Source organism: Hevea brasiliensis, chromosome 18 (genome assembly GCF_030052815.1).
Source record: "Hevea brasiliensis isolate MT/VB/25A 57/8 chromosome 18, ASM3005281v1, whole genome shotgun sequence".
NCBI classification, from domain to species: domain Eukaryota; kingdom Viridiplantae; phylum Streptophyta; class Magnoliopsida; order Malpighiales; family Euphorbiaceae; genus Hevea; species Hevea brasiliensis.
This window is the reverse complement of record NC_079510.1, coordinates 20,447,797-20,457,420: the sequence shown is the minus strand read 5'-3', so window position 1 is coordinate 20,457,420 and position 9,624 is coordinate 20,447,797.

Sequence of the window (9,624 nt, the reverse complement as noted above, 5' to 3'; positions counted from 1 at the left end):
ACGCCGCAACTTCCCAGTGCAGTCACCCATCGCTATGGTTTTCGGCTCGTTTAACTTGGTTACATTTCATTGCTATTATTTTTCTTTTGTTTTTCTTGTATTTTCCTTTCTTATATTTCATTATTTTATGTCTCCCCACAAACATTTAAATGTAGTTTTAGGCATCCTAGTTATCTGGACAGACACTGGTCACCGAAACAGTAGAATGCACTAACGAACATTGGGGTGTTACAAGAGTTCTGCACTTTCTGCCATATAAAGCTTCATATGGAGGCATCCCAATGCTTGATTGGTAGCTGTTATTATAAGCAAACTCAATCAACAGCAAGTGTATATCCCAACAACCTTCAAACTCAAACACACAAGCTCGTAGCATATCCTCCAATATCTGAATTACACTTTCAAACTGGCCATCTGTCTGTGGGTGGAATGCCGTGCTGAAGTTCAATCTGGTTCCTAGGGCTCTCTGAAGACTACCCCAAAATCTAGAAGTGAACCTAGGATCTCTATCTGATACAATCGATACTGGCACTCCATGCAGTTTTACAATCTCATTTATGTACAATCTGGCCAAACTCTCCAACTACAGTCCATCCGGACTGGAAAAAAGTGAGCAGACTTGGTTAGTCTATCAACTATGACCCATACTGCATCATGACTATTCTGTGTCCTCGGAAGTCTCATCACAAAATCCATGGTTATCCGTTCCCTTACAGTGTTTCATAGGGTGCCGTTTGTATGCTAGCTTGACACTTATTATTGTATACAAATTCTGTTAGTGGGAGGTATCTGTCCCATCTCCCCTCGGATTCAAGGACACAAGTTCTCAGTATATTTTCGAGGGCTTATTACATTTTACAAGTTATTATTATCATTTCATTTCATTATTTACAGAAACTTGATGAGTTTCAGAATTTACCTGAATTACTTGTTTCGACTGTCCATCCGTTTGAGGATGATAAGTCGTACTGATATCTCTAAACTTATAGCAATTATTGTGGTACAGGTGGTTGACATTATTGTAATCGAGTTACTGACTCCAGGTACCTTGCAAGTGTAGTCTTTCGACAGGCTAGTTCTGAAGTTTTAAATTTCTGACTAAAATTTTCACATTTATTTCTCGTAATAGTACTCTATTCGGGCATAACTGTATCAATTTATAGATGACTTACAAATATTCTTATTTTATTATACCACGAGGAAGCACGTAGCTCTACCTAATAATCCCATGTCGGTGCTGTAATCTGCAGCTTACAATACAAACATCGAGAACATTACATAGTCACTACGTTATAACCTCATGGACTAGGTTTTCTAACATCTTATCTTTCTCGAATCCACTAATATCCTAAACCGATTCTGATTACAATATCCCTTGACAATTACTAACAGTAACATCTTTGCCCTTATCTAGAGCAATTCTATTACTGTAACTTACTTTTAGGTCCTCTTGCCTTACATTAAGTAGGCTTACCGTTTAACTTTATAATTTATGGTGTGTTAGTAAATACTTTTCGCTGATAAACTCTTCCAGAACTAATTGCACTTATTATCACATTCCTTATCTTAAAGGACTAATCACTACTGCATTAAAATTTATTCCCATGTAAAGGAATAACAACATAACATATAGTTCTAACACTAACATACAACTAAGTAGTGCTGGGATCAAACAAAAATAATTAATTGTTTCTTTTAAAAATTAAGAACTTACCAGTAGCGACATCCAAAGTTTCCGTTCTTTGCCCTTGGCACATAGTGGACGCTTTAACTGATGCACTACTATATTCGGGTTTATTCACGGTGTTATGGTTATGAAGAGTATCAACTCTATTTTTATGTTGACCTTTACTAACTGTCTGTGAACTTTCGAGAGCATATCGAGGTACTCTAGTACAATTTCTAAGAAGGTGTCCAAGCTTTCCACAATTGTAGCAGGCACTAGAGGCCTTACGACAAATACCTCCATGTAGCTTACCACAAACATGGCAGAAACGGGCAGAATAGGAACTTCTGGTTGTTCGACGACTAGATCTTGGTGTTCTCTGCCCTGATGATCCGCCTCTGTCATATCCCTGAGCTCGGGGTTCCTCAAATTCTTTTTTCTTCCCCAAATTACTGTTCGAGCTCTGATCCATAGGTTTCTCCCTCTTCTCTATTTCACACTGCCTTTTTGGGGGTTGGGTTTGTGCTTGAGCTTGAGCTGACAGAGTATCAGCCATTTGTTGAAAGAAAGTAGCCATTTGTGCAGTAATTTGTACCGGTAAAACTGGTACAGACGGGCCTTTGACACTTTGTGGAGCTAGGGCCTCAACTTGTACTTCTGCCATCACAGACTGTTCTATTGTCTCATTCTTCTTTTCCATATCTTTTCACAGGATTTTCTATTCCTATACAACTAACACAAGGAGATTCCTCTCCATTAGTTCATATTTATGATGTAAATGTACTATATGTATCAAACATTTGAGCAGTTGTAGTTACCGATAAAAAGATTTCAAATTCACAGTTCGAAATTTACTTTAAAACCATTGCTTTGATACCACTAAACATGTCACACCCTACTCCTTCGTAAGATATAACATGAACCCGTAGTACACCTAATGAATTATCGTACTTCGCCTACCGGTAACCCATTAAATATACTACAAGGGATTTTAAATCAATTTTTGTGAAATTTAAATCATAAATTAAAATCTAGTGTTATAAAAATTTTTCAAAATTTCGGCAGAGTGCCAGCTGTATTTTGAGAAAATAGTTCTTCAAACTTAAAAAGGAAAACACTCCTAATATGTTTTCTCAAATACAACTCCAATAAACTTCATTTCATCTCACAATTCAATCTCAACAATCAAATCATTTCATTTTCAAACCAACCTCATCATAAAAGAAACATTTCAATGATTACAATACTCAAAAATTAATATTACAAAATTATACAGGTAAGTAAAATCTCAAATTTACATTTAATTACATACCAAAATATTTACAAGAGTTTTTATACAACTGCTTAAATAATTTACATACATATTATTACATGCATACATCAAAACCTATGTACATGGGTATACTTATGATATACCTGGAGCTGATCTGAATGTGTCTTCGAAGAAGCTTACTCAATTGCTCTATGCACTTTTCACCTGCGATAGCATACAAAGCTATCGCTGAGTAGTGAACTCACTGGTGTACAACTATAACTTAAAACATAGTTCAATATACCTTAGCAAAATTACAGCAAATAATTTGGAAATCAGGATACTCATCAAATTCCAAAAATCAAATTATTCATTGCCAATAACATAATCATTTGTATGAAATGACTTTGATCATGAAATTCAATTTATCAAATCACAACCAAACATTTAAGGTAATTCTAACAAAATCAATTATACATAAATCATAATTGAAATCACAATTCTTTACTATTCAAAACCATTCTTTATCTCACTAACTATACAAGACTAATCCGAAAGGGTCATCTTCGGGGTGATTCTAACTCCCTATGGTCGGGGAGGTTGAATCGGATTCTAACTCCCTATGGTCGGGGAGGTCGAATCATCGTGCACAGTACATACCACAATAATGAAACTTCCTAAAGGGCCATAACAAATAAAAACTTAGATCTAACCTCTAATCAGAGGAGAATCTAAGCCTGTGCACGCACCATGGTAATCAAAACAAAGCTAACTCCATTGTCTCCGCAACAAATGAGAGAGACGGGTAATAACCAAGTCAAGCATCTATATTGAGATATAAAACGATATCACAATCCTTTTAGTGAGCATAAATCACAATACAATTTGATTCAAAGTCAATTCCAATATCCAATAATTTTTATGCTCATCACAATTCAAATCATAAAATTGCATTTTTCCATGCAAATTGCCTATCACAATTCAAAACATGTTCTATCACAATTTTCAAAAAACATAATTTATTCAATTCACAACAATGCTTAATACTTGTGGAAATACCTTTTCACAAAGCTAAATTCATACATACTATAATAATTTCAATAATCATTGAATTAAATCCAATGCTTGTTAAACATAATACATAAGAAAAATATGTCATTTAATCATATAAAATATTCAGAACAAAATCAGTTAAAAACTAGTTGTGCACAAACCTGATTTGAGTCACTCCTAAGCCTTAACTCAATGTTCTTTATGCTTCTCAATATCCTTATCAACTGAAACACACAATTTAAAGTGTTTCAGTACTCAATGAATTTGTTTCCAACCATAAAATCCAATATCTAAATTTTCTTAGTACTATTCCCTTCAATTCATTTCATTAGTCAACTTATAATATTGACCTTTAATGCACTATAAGTGAGTCAATTCTAATATTACCAATATGTCACATTTATAGCCTAGTGTTGGTATATGTTACCAAATTTATTTTCAAGTGTATTGCATTTTATTGCAATTTATCGGATTTCGGTGTACTATTTTGACCTAGCCGACGACCTAGTTCCCTCTATTTTCGGGTTTTGGTTCAAACTACAAACTTGTAGGTCTATATCTTATTGCACGCGGGACAAAATTTCAGGTCATTCTGAGTTATGTAGACGAAGATATGGTCAATTTACCAATGCTGGACAGAATGCACTAAAATGGTAGGCTTAGGTCATTTTTAGGTCACTTTTGGTTCGGCCAGTTTTGGTACCTAAACTTGTGCAAGCTATTTGGCTTGGTTCTGGCTATTTTTGGGCTTTGGTGTCTTCATAAGAATTGTAGATCTATGTCTAAACTATTCATGGTAAAAATTTCAGGTCAATTGGACCTGTTTTAGTAAGTTATGGTCAAAACACTAACTGCTGCCCCATTTGGTCAATTTTCAGGCTTTCAAGTCACTAATCCAGATTTGGTCATTTTTCAAGTCACCTTCTAGGCAGAATTTAGGTAAGCTTCCTTCATGAAAGTTGGCACATTTTGTGCCTAGTTTCACCTCCAATTAGTCTCATGCCAATTGAAGTCAAACACTTAAGGTTCTAAGCTAAAACATACACTGCCCTGCTACACATTTTCATCACATACCAATTACACATTCTATACTTACCAAGCTAACCCTTTCATGCCAATTCTGGTTTGTACCATACAATTAGCACACATTACATCACATTTTGGTCATTTTGGATAGCTTGTAACCATTCTCAATATACACATTATAACTCAGAATTTTCCAAAGTCCATTTACACAATTTAACCACATGAACATACCCCATTTACATATCCAATTCCAAACTATTTTACACATATACATGCTGCCACCATAACCAACATAATTCAATAAACCAAACCCTGAAACAACACATTTCAATTACACTTTAAAAGTTACCGAATATCATCTCCTTCAAATAGCTTCCAAGCTTCCAAAACCAAGTGCACCATTACACATACTCTTAATATACATTGTCTAAATCATTTCTATACACATAAACACTTACATCAACATCTTAAACAACCATTTACAAGTGAAAACAAGCAACACATGGTGAGTTCCCATGGTTGCCGAAATGGTGTACCACCATTAAAACATCAAACTTCAACTTTCCTTCCATAAATCCATTCACCACAACACCCACACAAGCTTTAGTGGAGAAAGGATGAAGAAATGAACATGTACCTCAAGTGGAGCTTGTTAAAACTCCTTCAAATCTCTCCCTTCTTGCTCCCAAACCGCTGCCCAAGGTGTGTAGGCAAAGATTAATGAAGGAAACTAATGGAAAGGAGGGCTTAAATTGTCACACCCTACCCCTCTGTAAGGCATGACATGATCCCGTGGTATACCTAATGAATTACCAACTCCGTCTACTGATAACCCATTAAATACACTACAAGGGATTTTAAAAACTTTTCTTACTTCTTTTACAGTGGTGAACACTATTTACAGGTGTTAAAAGCCTTTTTGAACTGAAGTGATAGAACTAACATATTTGAATTATTTGGAATTTCTGTAAAAATTTTGGCAAGGTGCCATCTGTATTTTGGATAAAACAGTTTTTCAGAAGACCTGTAAAAAGCACTTCAATATATTTCCAAATCCCAACTCCAACATTTTTCTCAACACAACATTTTTCTCAACTCAAATCCACAATGATTTTTCAAAGACTGAGATAAAGGAAATATAATACAATTTTTACAAGTCAAAATAACTCATAATTATTTTACAACTTCAAGGTACAATTTGAATTTACAACTGCTCAAAACAAAAAACAATATGTACATACATTGGTTATACATTACAGTACAAAATGCAAAATGTTGGTATTGTTAGTAGTATGTCCTAGAGCATATCATTTAGTATGTATCTTGTACATATTTTTATTAATAAAAGGCATTTCCACTTTTCTATTTATATAATATATTTATGTGTAATAGAAAAGGTCCATTGATATTTTGTTAGAAATATTATTCTTAAGTTGTTAAGAATATGAGTGACAATATTTCTAGCACAAAGTATCATAAATAGGTTCACAATCAAGGATACTTCATAATAAGGACATGACTTATCCAGAAAGATTGTATTCATGTTTGTTCCCAAGTTATTTATATGAGATATAAATAAGATGGAATGGTGAGTCTCATGCCATATAACAAACATGATAGGCACTTATAAATGATAAATAGGCCGAACCAGTGACACTTATGACAAGCACATGGAGTTTACTCTTGTCAATGTTTTGTCATAAATCATATCAGTGCATATAATCTTTAGACCTGAGATAGCACAGTTATCTTGTATATAGGTAGTTTGAGTTTGATACGGCTTTCATACTTGTACTGTGTATGGGTATATGGGCAACTGTTGGCTCCTATTAGTTATATATGGAGGTAGGTGTTGATCAAGATGGAATCTGTTCCTCTAAGTAAATAGAGTTAAAATCCTATGTTCATTTAGTTGTTCTTGATGTTTCAAGTTCCTGGCCAGGACAGATAGATTTATTCAGAAAAGAGTTTCTGATGAGAAAATCTTTTTAATCAAGAACTGGAATTAAAAGAGAACATAATATTCATAGCAAATGGAGTTTGACATAAACCATGACTCCAGCTTGAGTTGGGATTTTGTAACAGAGAGATTCTAGTGCATGGTAACATATGATTATAGGTTCATTTAAGGTAAATCTTCTTACTAATTGGGTGGCCATGGCATACTATGCTAGGTGTTAACCATGGTCTATGAGGTTCATAAAATGATTTAGAGAAATCATTTATGGTAAGAAAGAGTTCTGATTATATTAAGAGTTGATATCATGTCTCATTGCCAATTAGTGATGAGCCTAGTAAGTCACACACATACACAAGTTATCACCTATTTAAATATGATTTAATTAATTAATTAAAGAGTTTAATTGATTAATTAAATAGGTTTGGTTTGCAATTAAATTGCAAAGTCCCTAGCATGACTTGAAACCAAATCTAGATTATTGGATGTGTAGTATAAATTAAATTTATATTTAAAGTGTTTAAATATGAATTTAACTAATGAGAAATTAATTAATAGAGATTAATTAATTAATTTATATTTGATATAAATTAATTAGAAGAAGAAAAATAATTATTTTGGGTTGAGAACTCAAAATTAAGACACAGGGGCATTTTGGTCATTTTGCAATGTGACACGTGGCACCATGAGATGGTGACACATGGGATTACACATAAGCTTGCCAAATGTTTTTTAATCATGTAAGATGATTAAAATCAAGATTAAATATAGGTTTGACACTTGGCACAATGTGATTGGGTCACTTAAACCTAGAGCTAATCAAAGGGTGACATGTGGCAAGGGTTTAATGTGTTAACCTAGCTATTTAAGTGTTGTTATGAGAAAATAAAACACAACCAGCAGCCACACTCCTTTGTCACGCCACTTTGAGGGTTTTTATCTCTTCTTCTTCATCTCTTATCAATTCAAAGAGATTAGCCATCAATCTCTTGAATTAAGAACACTAGAAATTGTTTCTAGTGTCCTGTTTACATCTTTAATCTCTTAAAAGGCAGAACTTGATTTTCTAATTAATAGAAAAAGCTTTAGAAGCTATTCAAGGGCTGCCATAGGTGTTCTTGGTGTGGACAAGCTAGAGGGACAACATCTGGTGTCCTGAAGACGAATCTCAAAGGCGCAGACACGCTGTAGTGCATCAAGAGGTTAGTGTAATCGTTCTTGATTTAATCTAGGGTTCTAAAATTAATCTGATTAATTTTAAAATCTTAAATGGCAAATACAGATCCAAAAACATATTAAAAGAGTTTTAATATGTTGTTTATCATTGAAATCAAATAGATAAAAATAAATCTTGCATGATGCATGTGACCCTGGGTGAAAAATTTTGAATTTCAATGGTATAAACTTGTGTTTTCACGCTTTCGTTCCTTCAGGTATACTCATTATATCCGGTAATCTCTCGCTAGAGGTACTAGCAGCCTAGTCTGCTGCCCTGTCTGTTTGTCTACCTGTGACAGCAATAAAAAGCTATCACTGAGACAATGTCTCAGTGGTGCACAACATTAACCAAATACAACTTAAATCACAATTCATAAATCATTTAGATAGTGGATACTTAAAACCATAGTTAATTTCAAGACAGTAATTGTTAATAAGAATTTAAACTCCATTTCTCAATATCACAATAAATTTCAGTAAGTCAGATCATGGTTGAATTCAAAAGACAGTATATCTCAATAAGAGTTTAAATTCATTTCACAATCTCACAATACAAATCAATAAATCACACACAGCTTAATCATGTTCCAAAGTTCAATTCGTCCCAAAAGCCGATGGCTAATGAGGTATTCAATTCGTCCCAAACGTCGATGACTAATGAGGAATAGCATAGCTAGCTAGCAAAAATATGAGTACTCATTCAATTCGTCCCCAACAGGCACACACCTCAACACTTCAGCCAGAGATGGAATTCAATTCGTCCCACTAGACAAGCTAGTGAGAAATACAATCAATATACATGATAGCTGTGGTTTCAAACCATTTCTAATGCTTTTCAATCAATAAGTATCCATCAATATCATTCAAACAATTTCTCACAGTTTCAAATCATTTACAATGCTTTTCAAGCAATAAATATCCATTCAAACACATTTCCACAATTTAACACAATAATGTACAAATAGTCATAATTCATTTCAATTGAAAAATTCAAAAGAAATAGTTGTTGTGCACAAACCTCTGATAACTGTCTCTTGGTCTGGACTCAGTGTTTCCTTCCCTTTTCCTGAGTCCTTGCTAACTGAGAAACACAATTTGAAGTGTTTCAGTATTTAATTAAATTGTCTCTAACGATAATGTTCGATAATTAATTCACTGAATACCTTTATTTGCTTAATCAACCCATATATCGACCCTCGATGCGTTTTAGGTAAATTAGGTCTTAACATTATTAATATGTCATATTCAATAGTATTTTAGGGTTGGTACGTTTTACCAAACTCATTTCTATGTATACTGCGTTTTCTTGCATTTTGCTGGATTCCGGAATACTAGTTTAACCTAGCCGGACGACCTAGTTCCCTCGGTTTTTAGGTTTTGGTCAAAACTACAAACTTGTAGATCTATGTCTTATGGAACGCGGGGCAAAATTTTAGCTCATTCTGAGTTAAG